Below are 18,139 nucleotides of genomic sequence, written 5' to 3'. Positions count from 1 at the left end.
TCTCCCCCTTTTTGATGATGACAAAACCAATAAATTTAGCAAACATAAAAACGTGTGCTCCCCCTAAATTTGATGCATATAAGTTCTAATCATGCCAAATGATTTTTAATATGAAGCGAATTTAGAACATGTATTATGCTCCCCTGAATAAATGCAATAAAACTATTTGTGAGATTTTAGAACTAGGGAGACATTTTAAAAACTGATTTTAGAACTAGCAAAGATAAACAAGATATTCTAAGTTCTAAAAGTCAGAGCATATGTTCAGAGCAAAAGCATAGAATAGAAACTGATAATAGAACAAAAGATTTTATGTTCAACCTGTAGAACAGACGTAAAAAAAATCTCAATTCTAAAACACTCATTTTCATAAAAAAAAAAAAAATATAGCTCGCCAAAAATAGAACATATAGAATAGAAAATAATGAATTCTGCTAAGTTAGACATCACAGATTAGAAGATAACAAGATATAGGTACTTTGGTCACCATAAAGCATAGTACGTACCAAGATATCCAAAATATATCCAAAATACCACCAAAATATCTTGCGTTCTTGTAACATCCCTTCCCGGTCCACCCAGTAACCCAAATGAACCGAGTCGAGACGCTACAATCTGGTTGAACTTAAGTCCTGTCATGTTGATATCATCCTGTATGCTAAATATGAATACAAAACACTCCCAATTAAAATACAAAACACTCCCAATTAAACTCCAAACTTCCAACATCTCCAAATAATCATCATAACACAATAACACTTTATATATTTTCATAACTGTATCAATCCTCAATAGCATTTAATATCCATTAATTAATTGCATTCATTATATATATCAAGTCTTCATGAACTAATCATACCAACTATGTTAAAATATTTCATTTTCACTCATTTCATCAGTAGTATTCTTATCTCCAAATACTAACGCCAAAATAATTACATGCTTCAAGTATATTTCCAATTACATAAGCTCTAACAAATGTAATAATTATACATGCCATAATTCTTAATTATATAACTCTCAATCTACTACTCCCAAATTAGTCACTTCTGCTTTGATAGTACTGTTCAAGTCTTCAAGTAGTAACCACGATCTTCAACCTACGCGTGATAAAAATCGACGCGCTGAGTATAAAACTCAGTGGTGCTCAGAATTCACAAACTTAACAAAGTGCGATGGCAACTTACTTAAAATACAAATTTCATAAAAGCATTGATACTCATAGAATCAGTAAATTTCAACATAAATGTATCTTTATAGTAAAGAATAAACTTCTAATTCATAACATAAATAATTGAGTTCTAATTATCTCATAACTCCTTTAGATGAACCTTTAATCACACATATCATGATACTATCATGATCTTACCTGCTGTTCGTTATGCTGTATGAATGAAATCAATAAACATGTAAGAACACATAACAGTATATTTTCATTGTCTTACTTGCTGTTCATTATGCTGTATGACTTATGCTATATGATCTTACCTGCTGTTCACATCATAACTGTCTGGCTCCATAAGAACTAAATAAATAAACTAGTAAGCACACATAACATTATACTTGTATGATCATACCTGATGTTCCTTATGCTGTATGAATTCTGCAACTTTTATTACAACTCAGTGAATATCGCAACGAATAAAGAAACAAGTAAGCACATACATATGTATAAATAAACATGTAATCACATATGGAATGTAAGAACACATATCATGATACTTTTATTATCGTACTTGCTGCTCATTATACTATATGATTATGCAATTTGTAGTCAATATAACTGTATAGCTCTATAAGGTTATAGTGAAACCAAAGTGATAAGAAGAACTGTATGAAACTAGATGAATACTATATGACTGGGCTGCTATGGCCATTATATAATCATATCCACTCAACGGCCTGTAGCCGGAGTACCAAACTGTATGGAGCGCAGATCTGCTATCCTATGTTGCGACATAGCCTTATCTAAGTGGTTTCTACCTAACCTAAATGGAGCATATTATTGGTATGTCAATATATAAAACAAAAGCATATTAACTGCTTCATAATTTCATAAACCATACTGCTTACCTGTATGCTGATAGCCTCGCCAAGCAGGCAACTTGTGTCATGTTAGTTTCACATCATTTGCATGCTTGCATTTTGTGTTTATACATGTGTTCATGTTTTATTTTTTTTTAAAATGATTGGAGGCATACAAGTTGAGCAAAGGAATACAATTGCATAGAAAAAGAGGTCCAAACGAGCATCAAAACACAAGTCGCGAGCGCGAGAAGCACATATGAGGGTCAGTGAGTTTATAGGCAAGATTCTCGAGCGTGCAATGAAATTCACGAGCACGAGAAGCACAAAATGAGAGTCAGAGAGTTTACAGGCACAATTCGCGAGCTCGACATGAAATTCGCGAGCGCGCGACGTGTTTTCCAGCCTGCGCAGTCTGTACTATTTTGGTCATATCTCTAAATTTATAACTCCGATTTGGGTGATTCAAAAACCCATTGAAAGCTAACACATAGAGGAACAAATAACTATTCTATGCCACTTCCTAATTCCATCATTAAATAGGGTCAAAATCATGGTGAAGTTACTAGTTACTTTTCCAGCAAAACCTGTTTCAGCATGAACTCAATATCTACTTCATTTGTTCATTTCATCTCATGCTTTTTCACCATTTTCAGTCTTCTTACTCAACATTAAGCAACATATCTTCTCATTATCAACACACCACATAAGTGCTCATGTAAGGAAATTAGTTAAACTCAAAGAGAGAGCAAACCTTCACTTAACAAGCTTGGAATCTTCTTCTTAGCTTCCTTGTACCTTTGAGCTCACTTCACTTGGATAGAATAGAAGTTGAAGTTAAGGCTTAACTACCATTAAAATCTTCACTACCATTAAAATTGATGGAGAAAGGAAGGTGGAAGAGGAAAGTAGAGGAAGAAGATGAAGATAAAGATGAAGAAGAGAAAATGAAATAGAAGTCTCGGCGACATCTCCAAAATATCAATGATTTTTGTGTGAAAATTACCAAATGGTACCTCAAGTGTCAATATGTTACAACTTAATACCTAACCTTTATCTTTTAGTGCAAGTAAGTCCTAATCCTTATACTTTGATCTTTTTGCTTCCTTCAAGTAAGTCCACTTCTTTTCAGTTACATCCCATTCTACCCCACTCTGGACTCTAATGGCTCGAACCGGGTTTTGGGTCTGCCCGACTCGACTCTAAGCAACGACTCGATTCATTAGGATGTCACAACTTACTATTTCAGACATAGAAAAATGGGACGTTACAGTTCTCCCCCTTTTTGTCATCATACAAAAGGGTTAGAAAAGGTCAGAGCATAATAAAAAAATAGAATTAAACAGAGTTTAAACATTATATCCTAAAGAAAATGTTCATAACACAAAATTAGAGAGGCTTGGGATCAGTTCTAAGTCTCTTAGAACTTCTTAAATTCTGAGCTGGAGCAGTTTCAGAAGAGCTTTCTGGCCATTTAGAAGAAGGGTGCAATGGAGGCTTTCTTCCATGAGTCCTATGTTTACCCGCAGTGTGCTTGACCTTCTTTGGTTTCTCTGAGGTAGGGTGCAGGGTGTTTCTTTAACTTTCAGAGTAGATAATTTCCTTTCATTCACATCTTTCATTCTTTCCAAGGTCTCAATGAGAGACTGATTCTGTTCAATCACAGTCTTGCAATGCTTTATTGCCTCATCGAGTTCCTTGTTATGTTCTTCTATTAGCTCTCTCTCCATCCTTCCTAGCATAGCTTCCCTACTCCTTTGAGCTGATAAGAATTCTGATTCTTTTTCTGTTTTGACCTCAGTTGACTTTCTTCGTCACTAAATTCCAGCTTTTCTGTCTCAGCATCACTAACTTCTTCTACTTTCTTTCCTTTTTCAACTTTTCTAGGCTTCTTTTTCTCTTCTGTTTCTTCTTCTTTTTCTAATCCTGCTTCTTTCTCAGCAGCTTTCTCTTTTTCTGTCTCTTCCTTCTTTTCTTCTTCTAATTTCTTTTCTTCTCCTCTTGTTTCCTCTATCTTTTCTTCCTTCTCTATTTCTTCCAATTTGGCTTTCCCTTTCTCTTCTTTCTTCTTCTTTTTCTCATCCTCTTCTTTTCCTTTCTTTTCTTTCTCTTCTTCTTTTCCCTTCTTTTCTTTCTCAGCTCCTTCTCTTCCTTTCTCTTCTTTCTCAGTTGCTTCTTTTCTTTTCTCTTCTTTCTCCTTTTCTTCTTCACCTTCCTCATCTTTCATTTTTAATGACCCACTGTCCAGCTTTGAAACATTATAACCATCACTCTCCTTTAAATCAATATCAAGAAACTCAAACACTGGTGTAAGTATCATTCCATAGGGCAGTTTCTTAGGGTTGTTCTGCATCTTGTCAAAGATAATATGACATAGGTTGAGAGGTTTCTTCTTAACTATGTGCCACATCATGCACAACTCAACCTGGTTCACATATGTGAGTGAGGCACTCTTGGGATAGATATAATGCACGATCAATTTGTATAGCCATTTCATGCTATCTGTCAAGTTTGAATATTCAATAGTGTCCTGTTTGTCAGCAGAACCCCTTTTTCACAATTTTTTTCACAAATTCTTCCTTTTTGTCCTCACTAACCCTAGAAATATCCTTAATTTTCGTCACCCTAGACCCAGTATTTGGCAAATCAAAAATCTTGCTCAAGTCAGCGTAAGACAACGCTTTGATCTCACCCTTAAGCTTAACAGAGATCGACTCCATTCCACTAACCTTAAGAGAACCGTAGAACTCTTTAACTAAACTTTCATAACACAGTCTATTTACTGTAACATCCTCTTGATTTGAGTCGGGTTGAACCAAACCTGGTTGGGGTAGAATGGATGATAAGTGGACTTAATTGCATGGAAAGTTTAGGACTTGTTTGCATCAAAACCTATAGGTTGGGTATTCAGTTGTAGCTTTTGTATACTTGAGGTACCAAGTAGAAAGTTACACAGCCAAAAGTACTCCTTCTAGAGCCTACCCGTTCTTATCACCTCACTTTACCATTTTCACGTTTCTCCTTCTTTTCTTCCTTGTCCCGCCTATTTTCTTTCCATTTTCAACATAGTTAAGCATTAAGTCCACTTCAAGTAAGTAGAATTTCTTGAAGTTATATGTTATTCAGTCTTTAATTGAGTTATATTGGAGATGAGTTATGAGAATTCTTGTGTATAGGAGAAGAAAGTTCAAAAGCTGCAGAAAAGAGAAGCTGAAACAGAGTTCAAGCTTTTGACATCAAGGTTTGGTATCTCATGTCGTTTACTAGTTTCTTTGTGTGTAAATTGTGTGGTGTGTTGCTAGTGAGATGAGATGTTGCTTGTTGTTGAGTGAGAAGATTGGATGTGTTATGAAAACAGGGGATGGAATGAATTCATGAAACAGAGTTTGCTGGAAATTTTACCAGCAACTTCATCTTGATTTTGACCCCAGAAAATGATGGAATTAGGAAGTGTTATAGAAGAGTTATTTGTTCCTCTATGTGTTATCTTTACGTGGGCTTTTGAATCATTCCATTTGGAGTTGTATATTGAGAGTTATGGCCAAAAGAACACAGACTGCACAATCTGGAAAAACGTCGCGCGCTCGCGCATACTGGAAAACACGTCGCGCTCGCGACTTCCCAGTGCGCGCTCGCGACTTGAGTCAGGTAGCTCTCTGACTCTCAAATGGCGCATTTCGCGCTCGCGAACTCCACAAGCGCGGTCGCGACTTCGTCTCGCGCTCGCGACTTGTGCTGCGCGGTCGCTACTTTGGCCAGAAGCTCTCTGACTCTCAGTGTGCGCATCTCGCGCTCGCGAATCACACAAGCGCGCTCGCGACTTCATCTCGCGCTCGCGTTTTGTGCTGCGCGGTCGCGACTTGAGCCAGAAAACCCTCTGACTCTCAAATGCATTTCTCGCGCTCGCGAGGTTTGAAGACGCGCTCGCGACTTCTCTCTGGGAAGCATCTCGCGCTCGCGACTTGGAATGTCGCGCTCGCGACTGATGCTTTGACACACTTTTGCCTTTCATTTGCTATGTAATTACATTCCTTTGCTCAACATGCATGCATCCAATCATTTGACAACAAAAATACAACATAAGAACATGGATTAAAACAACATACAAGCATTCATATGATGTGAAATCAAATCAACATGAGGAACTATGAAGTTATGCAACCATTTATGTGTTATGGTGTTAGAATTGACATGTACATAAGAAGCTCCATTGAGGTTAGGTAGAAACCAGGCAGATAAGGCTATGTCGCGACATAGGATAGCAGATCTGCGCCCCATACAGTTTGGAACTCCGGCTACAGGCCGTTGAGTGGATATGATTAAACCGTGCGGTGCGAATCCGGTTAGGGGCACCAAAACGGACAATATTGGCATAGGCGAATCCGGTTCGGGGCCTATAGCATACAGTTTTACCTAGTTTCATACAGCTTATCTTATCACTTCGGTTTCGCTATAACCTTATGGAGCCATTCAGATATCTTGACATAACATTTCATGAATTATACAGGATTATAAACAGTACAAAAGGAAAACAAGACATCATGAAAGTATCATAATGTGTGAGCTTATATGTGCCATATATGTTTCCATAGTTCTTTCTATATATGTATGTGTTTAATTGTTTCTTTATCTGTTGAGATATCCACTGAGCATTATTTGCTCAGCGAGTTACCTGTTTAACTCGCAGGTTTTGAGACTGGTCCATAGAGAGTCCGCGTACAACTGCTGCAGTTCATCTGTAGAAGACTCGGTCTTCAGGGTAGAAACTCATTTTGTTTTTCTTTTTATGGCATGTACAGGGCACACAGTTGGGCCCATTTCATTTTGTAAACTTGTATCATGTTTTGTAAATATAAATTATATTATTTTTGGAAACAGTATCAGTATGTTATTATATTCAATATACAGTATGTTTTCAGCATGTCAGACCATAAATTCATCCAGTTTTGTAACATCTCGACTCGGTTCATTCGGGTTTAACGGGTGGACCGGGAAGGGGTGTTACAAATTTTGGTATCAGAGCCCTAGGTTTAATTTCCTCGGGCTTGCATGCATAAGTCAGTATATGTACATGCCATGACTACCCTGATGAACTAAGCAGTTGTTATTATTTTAGGAGGATGTCTCAAGAAGGGGAGAGTGAGTCACACGCCTCCAGAGCAGTGGAGGGTGAGGCTCCAGCAGCACCAGGTCAAGAGGTGTTGTTAAAGCAACTCGCAGATACTTTTAGACAGATGGCAGGGGTGATCCCGCAAGCACCAATAGTAGTAGAGAGAGAAAGGAAGCCCCCACTAGAGAAGCTTCGGAAATATGGGGCGAAAGAATTCAGTGCTAACAAAGATGATAGTCCAGAAAGAGCTGAGTATTGGTTAGATGGGACATCGAGAGTTCTGGACCAATTACAATGTACACCAGAGGACAAGCTGATTTGTGCTACATCATTGTTGATGGATGAAGCATATACATGGTGGACTACTGTGCAACAGAGAGTCCCAACAGAGCAGCGGACTTGGCAATTCTTCTTGGATGAATTCAAGAAGAAGTTCATCACCGAAGCTTACTTAGATGCGAAAAGGAAGGAGTTCTTATACCTGCGACAGAATAGGATGTCTGTAGCTGAATATGAAAGAGAATTTACTAGACTAAGCAGGTATGGTAAGCAGATAGTGGCTACAGAAGCCGAAAGGTGTAAGAAGTTTGAAGAAGGTTTGAATGATGAGATTCAGATGGGAGTGGTAGCTTCCAGATTCAGAGAATTCTCAGCCTTGGTAGATGCAGCTCAAGAGATAGAGCGAATACAGGCCAATCAGCGTTCTAGACGCCAGCGGTCTCAGCAAAGAAGAGATCAGACTCAGAGTGCACCTAGTACACATCAGCCGGAGAGCAAGAAATTCAGAGGTGCAAGTAGTTCATCTGGTTCTAGGCCTCCTTTTAGCCAAGGCATAGCTAGGGGTGTTCATGTACCAGCAGCATCAGTTGTGGCTAGTTCTGCCGGTGGTATTCGAGGTTCAGGCAGAGGAACTGGTAGAGGCACCGGTAGAGGTGCAGAGTCAGCCGGTTATCCGTATCCACCTTGTGAACATTGTGGTAGACGACATGGTGGAGATTGTTGGTTGGTGACCGGTAAATGTTGGACATGCGGAGCATCAGACCATCAGAAGAAAGACTGTCCGAGGAGGGCAAGAATTCCTACGCCGTTCATAACAGGCAGAGGTAGAGGCGAGACCTCCGGAGTGCAGAGACAACAATCAGAGACAGTGGACAGGCCTGAGACTAGGGGTCCAGCCAGGGTTTATGCTATGCGAGCCAGAGAAGAGGAGGAAGCTCCAGATGTTATAGTTGGTGAGTTTTCTTTATTTGAGCATGTAGTTTATGCTTTGATTGATCCTGGCTCATCTCATTCATACATTAGTGTACCTACACCCTGGGTTAGAGGGTTAGCGGTTGCACATGTGGGTCAGGGTATGTTGGTTACCAATCCATTAGGAGATGTAGTAACCACTCATACGGTGATCAAAGACTGCCCAATTGTTATTCATGGAAAGGAATTTCCAGGAGATCTTATGGAGTTGCCATTTAGGGAATTTGATGTTATTTTGGGCATGGATTGGCTATCTAGACATAATGCTCTAGTTGATTGTGCAAAGAAAAGGGTGACATTATCTACACCAGTAGGGGAAGAGATTATAGTAGTCGGGAAGCGGCGAGATTTTCTGGGTAATGTGATATCAGCCATGACAGCAAAGAGATTAATTCAGAAGGGTTGTGAAGCCTACTTGGTATGTGCATTAACCGCAGAGAAAGAAAAGTTAAAAGTGCAAGACATACCAACAGTATGTGATTATCCAGATGTATTTCCAGATGAATTACCAGGGTTACCACCAAGGAGAGAAGTGGAGTTTACCATAGATGTCTATCCTGGAGCAGCACCAGTATCAATTGCACCTTACAGAATGGCACCAGCAGAATTAAAAGAGTTAAAGATTCAGCTGCAGGAATTATTGGATAAAGGCTTTATCAGACCCAGTGTATCACCTTGGGGAGCACCGGTATTATTTGTTAAGAAGAAAGATGGATCATTCAGATTGTGCATTGATTACAGACAGCTGAATAAACTGACAATCAAGAATAAGTATCCATTGCCTCGCATAGATGATTTGTTTGATCAGTTAAAAGGTGCAGGTATGTTTTCTAAGATCGACCTTAGGTCGGGATATCATCAGTTGCGGATAAAGGAAGAAGATATCGCCAAGACTGCATTTAGGACCCGATATGGTCACTATGAATTTTTAGTCATGTCATTCGGTCTTACAAATGCACCAGCGGTTTTCATGGATCTCATGAACCGCGTATTTCATTCATATCTGGATCAGTTTGTGGTGGTGTTTATAGATGATATTTTGGTCTACTCCAGAGACAGGGTAGAACATGATAAGCATTTACGGATTGTACTTCAGACATTGAGAGATAAACAGCTATATGCTAAGCTCAGTAAATGTGAGTTTTGGCTAGAAGAAGTCTCTTTCTTAGGACATGTGGTATCATCAGAGGGTATCAGAGTGGATCCTAAGAAGATTGAAGCTATTGTTGATTGGAGACCACCCAGGAATGTCACAGAAGTTCGAAGTTTTCTGGGTTTAGCCGGTTATTACAGAAGGTTTGTAAAAGGATTCTCAATCATTGCATCACCTTTAACCAGACTGTTGAAGAAAGAGGTTGTATTTCACTGGGATGCTAGATGTCAGCAGAGTTTTGACACTTTGAAGAGAAAGTTGACAGAAGCACCAGTGTTAACTCAGCCAGTGTCAGGTAAAGACTTTGAAATTTACAGTGATGCCTCTCATACTGGGTTGGGATGTGTACTCATGCAAGATAAGAAAGTGGTCGCCTATGTCTCCAGACAATTGAAACCACATGAGTTGAATTATCCAACCCATGATCTAGAACTAGCAGCCATTGTTCTAGCATTCAAAGTATGGCGGCATTATCTATATGGTGAAAAGTGTTACATTTACACAGATCATCAGAGTTTAAAGTATTTACCGACACAGAAAGACTTGAATTCAAGACAACGGAAGTGGATGCAGATTCTGGCTAATTATGATTATGTCATTAATTATCATCCGGGCAAAGCTAATGTGGTAGCAGATGCCCTTAGCCGGAAATCCCTGTATGCTTTGAGCTTAATGAGAATCAGCATGGAGTTACAACAGCAAGGAGCTATTTTAGCACAGATGCAAGTCCAGCCATCTTGGATTCAGGAAGTTGCAGAAGCACAGAAGAAAGATGCACAAATAGCCCTATGGGTTAAACAAGTCCAGGAAGATCATGGTGGGAAATTTAGATTGGATACCAATGGCATGTTGTTCTATGAAGATAGAATTGTTGTACCACAGACAGGGGAGATCAGACAAAAGATTCTGCATGAAGCTCATAATAGTCCATATACCATGCATCCAGGTAGCACCAAGATGTATCAAGATTTGAAGAAAGGCTACTGGTGGCCAGGCATGAAGAGAGACATCGGAGATGTTGTAACAAGATGTTTAACATGCCAACAAGTAAAAGCAGAACATCAATTGCCATCCGGGTTACTTCATCCCATAACAGTGCCAACATGGAAATGGGATCAGATCACGATGGACTTTGTTACTGGCTTACCTCAGACACAGCGGAAGCATGATGCAGTATGGGTAATTGTGGACAGATTAACCAAGTCTGCTCATTTCCTACCAGTTAGGACGGACTATTCTCTAGACAAGTTGGCAGAAATTTATGTTAATGAGATAGTTCGACTACATGGAGTTCCATCATCCATTATCTCAGATCGTGATCCAAGGTTTACATCGAAGTTCTGGGGTAAACTTCAAGAGGCATTAGGAACGAAACTGCATTTCAGCACTGCATTTCATCCGCAGACAGATGGCCAGTCAGAAAGAGTAATTCAAATCCTGGAAGACATGATGAGATCATGTGTTATAGAATTTGAAGGCAGTTGGGACAAATATGTATCTCTCATGGAGTTTGCCTACAACAACAGCTACCAATCCAGCATCAAGATGGCACCCTATGAAGCATTGTATGGTAGAAGATGCAGAACACCTGTATGTTGGACAGAACTTAGTGAAAAGAAGATTTTGGGTCCAGATTTGGTGAGAGACACAGAAGAGAAAGTGAACGTCATAAGAAAACGGCTGAAAGAAGCAAGTGATCGACAAAAGTCCTATGCTGATTTAAAGAGAAGGGATATTGAGTATTCGGTTGGGGATAAAGTGTTTTTGAAGGTTTCACCATGGAAGAAGATCTTAAGGTTTGGACAAAAGGGTAAGCTAAGTCCTAGGTTCATTGGTCCATACGAGATTGTTGAACGAGTAGGACCATTAGCCTATCGCCTAGCATTACCTCCAACCTTAGATCGAATCCATAATGTATTTCATGTATCCATGTTGAGGAGATACAGATCAGATCCCTCACATGTGTTATCAGCGGAAGAGATTGATATTCAGCCGGATCTTACTTATGAAGAAGAACCAGTTCAGATCCTAGCCAGAGAAACTAAAGAATTGCGGAACAAGAAAATCGCATTGGTGAAAGTTCTTTGGAGGAATCATAAGACAGAAGAAGCAACTTGGGAATCAGAAGAAACCATGCAACAACAGTATCCGCATTTGTTTACAACAGGTAAACTTCGGGACGAAGTTTTTATTTAGAAGGGGAGAACTGTAACATCCTCTTGATTTGAGTCGGGTTGAACCAAACCTGGTTGGGGTAGAATGGATGATAAGTGGACTTAATTGCATGGAAAGTTTAGGACTTGTTTGCATCAAAACCTATAGGTTGGGTATTCAGTTGTAGCTTTTGTATACTTGAGGTACCAAGTAGAAAGTTACACAGCCAAAAGTACTCCTTCTAGAGCCTACCCGTTCTTATCACCTCACTTTACCATTTTCACGTTTCTCCTTCTTTTCTTCCTTGTCCCGCCTATTTTCTTTCCATTTTCAACATAGTTAAGCATTAAGTCCACTTCAAGTAAGTAGAATTTCTTGAAGTTATATGTTATTCAGTCTTTAATTGAGTTATATTGGAGATGAGTTATGAGAATTCTTGTGTATAGGAGAAGAAAGTTCAAAAGCTGCAGAAAAGAGAAGCTGAAACAGAGTTCAAGCTTTTGACATCAAGGTTTGGTATCTCATGTCGTTTACTAGTTTCTTTGTGTGTAAATTGTGTGGTGTGTTGCTAGTGAGATGAGATGTTGCTTGTTGTTGAGTGAGAAGATTGGATGTGTTATGAAAACAGGGGATGGAATGAATTCATGAAACAGAGTTTGCTGGAAATTTTACCAGCAACTTCATCTTGATTTTGACCCCAGAAAATGATGGAATTAGGAAGTGTTATAGAAGAGTTATTTGTTCCTCTATGTGTTATCTTTACGTGGGCTTTTGAATCATTCCATTTGGAGTTGTATATTGAGAGTTATGGCCAAAAGAACACAGACTGCACAATCTGGAAAAACGTCGCGCGCTCGCGCATACTGGAAAACACGTCGCGCTCGCGACTTCCCAGTGCGCGCTCGCGACTTGAGTCAGGTAGCTCTCTGACTCTCAAATGGCGCATTTCGCGCTCGCGAACTCCACAAGCGCGGTCGCGACTTCGTCTCGCGCTCGCGACTTGTGCTGCGCGGTCGCTACTTTGGCCAGAAGCTCTCTGACTCTCAGTGTGCGCATCTCGCGCTCGCGAATCACACAAGCGCGCTCGCGACTTCATCTCGCGCTCGCGTTTTGTGCTGCGCGGTCGCGACTTGAGCCAGAAAACCCTCTGACTCTCAAATGCATTTCTCGCGCTCGCGAGGTTTGAAGACGCGCTCGCGACTTCTCTCTGGGAAGCATCTCGCGCTCGCGACTTGGAATGTCGCGCTCGCGACTGATGCTTTGACACACTTTTGCCTTTCATTTGCTATGTAATTACATTCCTTTGCTCAACATGCATGCATCCAATCATTTGACAACAAAAATACAACATAAGAACATGGATTAAAACAACATACAAGCATTCATATGATGTGAAATCAAATCAACATGAGGAACTATGAAGTTATGCAACCATTTATGTGTTATGGTGTTAGAATTGACATGTACATAAGAAGCTCCATTGAGGTTAGGTAGAAACCAGGCAGATAAGGCTATGTCGCGACATAGGATAGCAGATCTGCGCCCCATACAGTTTGGAACTCCGGCTACAGGCCGTTGAGTGGATATGATTAAACCGTGCGGTGCGAATCCGGTTAGGGGCACCAAAACGGACAATATTGGCATAGGCGAATCCGGTTCGGGGCCTATAGCATACAGTTTTACCTAGTTTCATACAGCTTATCTTATCACTTCGGTTTCGCTATAACCTTATGGAGCCATTCAGATATCTTGACATAACATTTCATGAATTATACAGGATTATAAACAGTACAAAAGGAAAACAAGACATCATGAAAGTATCATAATGTGTGAGCTTATATGTGCCATATATGTTTCCATAGTTCTTTCTATATATGTATGTGTTTAATTGTTTCTTTATCTGTTGAGATATCCACTGAGCATTATTTGCTCAGCGAGTTACCTGTTTAACTCGCAGGTTTTGAGACTGGTCCATAGAGAGTCCGCGTACAACTGCTGCAGTTCATCTGTAGAAGACTCGGTCTTCAGGGTAGAAACTCATTTTGTTTTTCTTTTTATGGCATGTACAGGGCACACAGTTGGGCCCATTTCATTTTGTAAACTTGTATCATGTTTTGTAAATATAAATTATATTATTTTTGGAAACAGTATCAGTATGTTATTATATTCAATATACAGTATGTTTTCAGCATGTCAGACCATAAATTCATCCAGTTTTGTAACATCTCGACTCGGTTCATTCGGGTTTAACGGGTGGACCGGGAAGGGGTGTTACATTTACCGACAAAAAACTCATCCAACCTTGGAACTCAAAGAGTTCCTTAAAATCAAACTTATTACTACCAAAAAAATTTCCAATCAATGACATACGAACGCATGAGAGGGCATGGTGAGAGAACAGATTTACCTTTGTCGCGTGTCCTAGCTACTTGTTTCTTTGAAGTAGCAGTTTCAGTTTTTCCTTCCTTTGGTTCCTCTTCTGGCTTTTTCTGTTTCGACCCCTTTTGCTCATATTTCTTTGAAAGCCTTTTTAGGAGTTGAAGTTCTTTCTCAGTTAAGGAATCGGATGAGGAGGTGAAACTTGATTCAGCCATTGTTGAGATTTTCGAAACACAGAACAGCTTAGGGTTTTGTTAGCAAGAGACCGATAGAAAGAATATGAAGCAGTTAATAGAGAGACAAGAACACTTAAGTGGCGAAAGAAATAAAAAATAAAGAACAGTTTTTAAATGATTTCAAAACGATAAATAGAATAAAAGAAAAAAAAAAAAATAAAACCGCCAAAGCACTAAGGATACAAAACATTATAAAACAAACACACACAATAAATTAACAGTTTTTGGATTTGGTCTAAAGCAAGATTCTGATAGTGACATTAGAAAGTCATATCAGAGCAATATGCATTTCTCTTTAGACAAAAATGTTTTTCGAAAAAAAAAAAAAATAGAACATAGCAAGTCTTTCATTTTCGAATAGAGAAAGCAGTTTTAGAACATACTTACAGAGTTCTAAAGTTACGAGTTTAGAACTAACATACCAAGTTCTTTTCTAATTGAGCAGAATTGACTTTCATTCAAAGGTTTAGTAAAGATATCTGCCAATTGCTTTTCTGTAGGAATGAACTCAATTACTATGTCACCTTTTTGCACATGATCACATATGAAGTGATGTCTGAGTTCTATGTGCTTGGTTCTAGAATGCTGAACTGGATTTTTAGATAAATTGATGGCGCTTATGTTATCACACTTGATTGGAACTGTTTCTAATTTCAGTCTATAGTCTGCCAACTGTTGTTTGATCTATAGAACTTGTGCAACGCAACTTCCAGCAGCAACATATTCTGCTTCTGCAGTAGAAAGAGCAACAGACGTCTGTTTCTTGCTAAACCATGATACAAGGGCGCTGCCTAGAAATTGACATGTCCTAAATGTGCTTTTTCTATCTATTCTGCTTCATGCAAAATCAGAATCACTATACCCAACAAGATCAAATGTATCATCTTTAGAATACCACAGACCTAGATTAGAAGTTCCACAAAGATATCTTAATATTCTTTTTACAGCAATTAAATGTGATTCTTTGGGACACGATTGAAATCTAGCACATAGACAAACACTAAAGTGTATGTCTGGTCTGCTTGCCGTTAGATATAGTAAAGAACCAATCATACTTCTAAAAAACTTGATATCCACATCCTTACCTTTTTCATCTTTTTCTAATTTTGATGATGGACTCATTGGTGTACTACATACCTTGGCGTTTTCCATTTTGAATCGTTTCAACAATTCTCTAGTATATTTTTCTTGATTTATGAAATTCCATTCTCACATTATTTGATTTGAAGTCCAAGGAAGAAGTTTAATTCTCCCATCATACTCATTTCGAACTCACCCTGCATAATCTTAAAAAATTCCTTACAAAGAAGATCATTAGTAGATCCAAAGATTATGTCATCAACATAGATTTGGACAACTAGAATGTCATGTGCTTTATTTTTGATAAATAGTATTGTATCAACCTTTCCTCTTGAAAAACCATTTTCCAATAGAAACTTACTCAATCTTTCATACCAAGCTCTAGGAGCTTGCTTCAAACCATAAAGAGCTTTAGTAAGTTTGTAAACATGATTAGGTTTATCAAAAATTTCAAAACCAGGAGGTTGTTCTACATACACTTCTTCATTTAGAAAACCATTTAGAAAAGCACTTTTCACATCCATTTGATACAACATGAAGTTTTTAAAACATGCAAATGCACAAAGCATTCTAATGGCCTCAACTCTAGCAACTGGGGCAAAGGTCTCATCAAAATAGATGCCTTCCTCTTGGTTGTACCCTTGAGCCACTAATCTTGCTTTATTTCTCACAACGTTACCTTGTTCATCAAGCTTATTTCTAAACACCCATTTTGTTCCAATAACAGAGTGGTTTTTAGGTCTGGAAACAAGTTTCCAAACTTGGTTTATCTCAAATTGATTTAGCTCTTCTTGCATAGCAAGAATCCAACTTTCATCATTTTGAGCATCTTCTAAATTTTTAGGTTCTAATTGAGAAACGAAAGCAACATTACCAAAATATCTTTTAAGTTGAGCTCTAGTCATTATCCTTTCTGAGGGATTATCCATAATGTCTTCTTGAGGATAATACTTATGAAATCGCCATTCCTTTGGTAATTGAGAATCTCCATTTTCTGGTTCTGGCATTTGACTTTCAACTATATTCTGATCTTTATGTTCAACTTTTGGTTCAGCCTGATTATCAGTGTTCTGCTCACTTTCTGGTTGTTCTAGTTATTCTGATTGTTCATTCTGCTTTTCATGATTAGAATCTACAACATCATCACTTTCTAATGTTCTAGATGTAGAGTCAGTTTCATCAAATACAACATGAATAGATTCTTCTACAATTAGAGTCTTTTTATTAAATACTCTATATACTTTACTATTTCTAGAATATCCCAGAAAAATACCTTCATAAGATTTAGCATCAAATTTTGCAAGATGATTTTTCTTGTTATCTAGAATAAAGCATTTGCACCCAAAAATGTGAAAATAACCAATATTTGGTTTTCTACCTTTGTATAGCTCATATGGAGTCTTTTTAAGTTTAGATCTTACCAAAGCCCTGTTTAGAATATAACAGGCAGTGTTAACTGCTTCTGCCCAGAAATACTTTGGTAGTTTAGAATCACTTAGCATGGTTCTGGCCATTTCTTGAAGTGTTCTATTCTTGCGTTCCACCACTCCATTTTGTTGAGGTGTTCTAGGTGCTGAAAAGTTATGGAAGATTCCTGACTCATTGCAAAAAGCATCGAATTTCTGATTTTCAAATTCTCCTCCATGATCACTTCTAATTGCTGTGATGTTGTATCCTTTCTCATTTTGTATTCTCTTGCAAAGATGAACAAACATGTCATATGAATCATCTTTATTTCTAAGGAAGAGTGTCCAGGTGAATCTAGAGTAATCATCTACAATAACAAATGCATAGAATTTTCCTCCAAGACTAGAAGGAGTAATTGGACCGAATAGATCAAGGTGTAGCAATTCTAAAGGTCTAGAAGCAGAAACCATGCCCTTTGATTTAAAAGATGTTCTGGTTTGTTTGCCTATTTGACAAGCATCACAGATGTGATCTTTTTCAAATTTCAACTTTGGCAAACCTCAAACCAAATCTTTCTTAGACAGTTTAGAAATAAGGTGCATGCTTGCATGTCCAAGTCTTCTATGCCATAACCAACTAGAATTATCAACAGAAATTAAACATATATCCTGGTTATGCATATCAGAGAGATCTACTAGGTATATATTTCCAAACCGTTTTCCAACGAATAAGGTTTTATTACCATGCATGTTCTGAACTTCACAATGAGAAGGTTCAAAGATCACTCTTCTATTTTTATTACAAATCTGACTAACACTTAACAAGTTATAATGTAATCCTTCCACTAAGCATACATCTTCTATTGAAGGATTAGAACCTACCACACCAATACCAACGATTTTACCTTTTGCTTTGTCTCCAAAGCTTACTGTACCTCCCTTTTTCTTTTCTAATCTGGTGAACTTCTTTTTATCACTAGTCATATGCCTAGAGCAAGCGCTGTCCATGTACCACATTTCCGTTTTCAGCTCACTCCTTAGGCACACCTGAAAAGATCAAGCAGATTTAGGTACCCAACTCATATTGGGTCCTGGAGGGTTAGCGGTAACAGGTGCATTTAGCTTACTATGATTTTTCTTTCTGTTGAAACTTTGATATTCTAAAGTCACAACATTAGAAACTGCATTTTTCTTATTAGAAACACGATTCAGTTTAGAAATACTATCATAGCTAGAACTTGTCTTTTCTTTAGAAAACGATTCTGAAATTGATTTTAGAATTCTAATCTCAGTTTTTAAAGATTCATTTTCAGAATTTAGATTTTTACATTTTTCTTCAAGATGT

Source organism: Jatropha curcas, chromosome 8, assembly GCF_041381405.1.
Source record: "Jatropha curcas cultivar XTBG-Jc1 chromosome 8, XTBG_Jcur_1.0, whole genome shotgun sequence".
NCBI lineage: Eukaryota > Viridiplantae > Streptophyta > Magnoliopsida > Malpighiales > Euphorbiaceae > Jatropha > Jatropha curcas.
The sequence above is the reverse complement of the archived record's forward strand: the minus strand, read 5'-3'. Positions refer to the sequence as shown.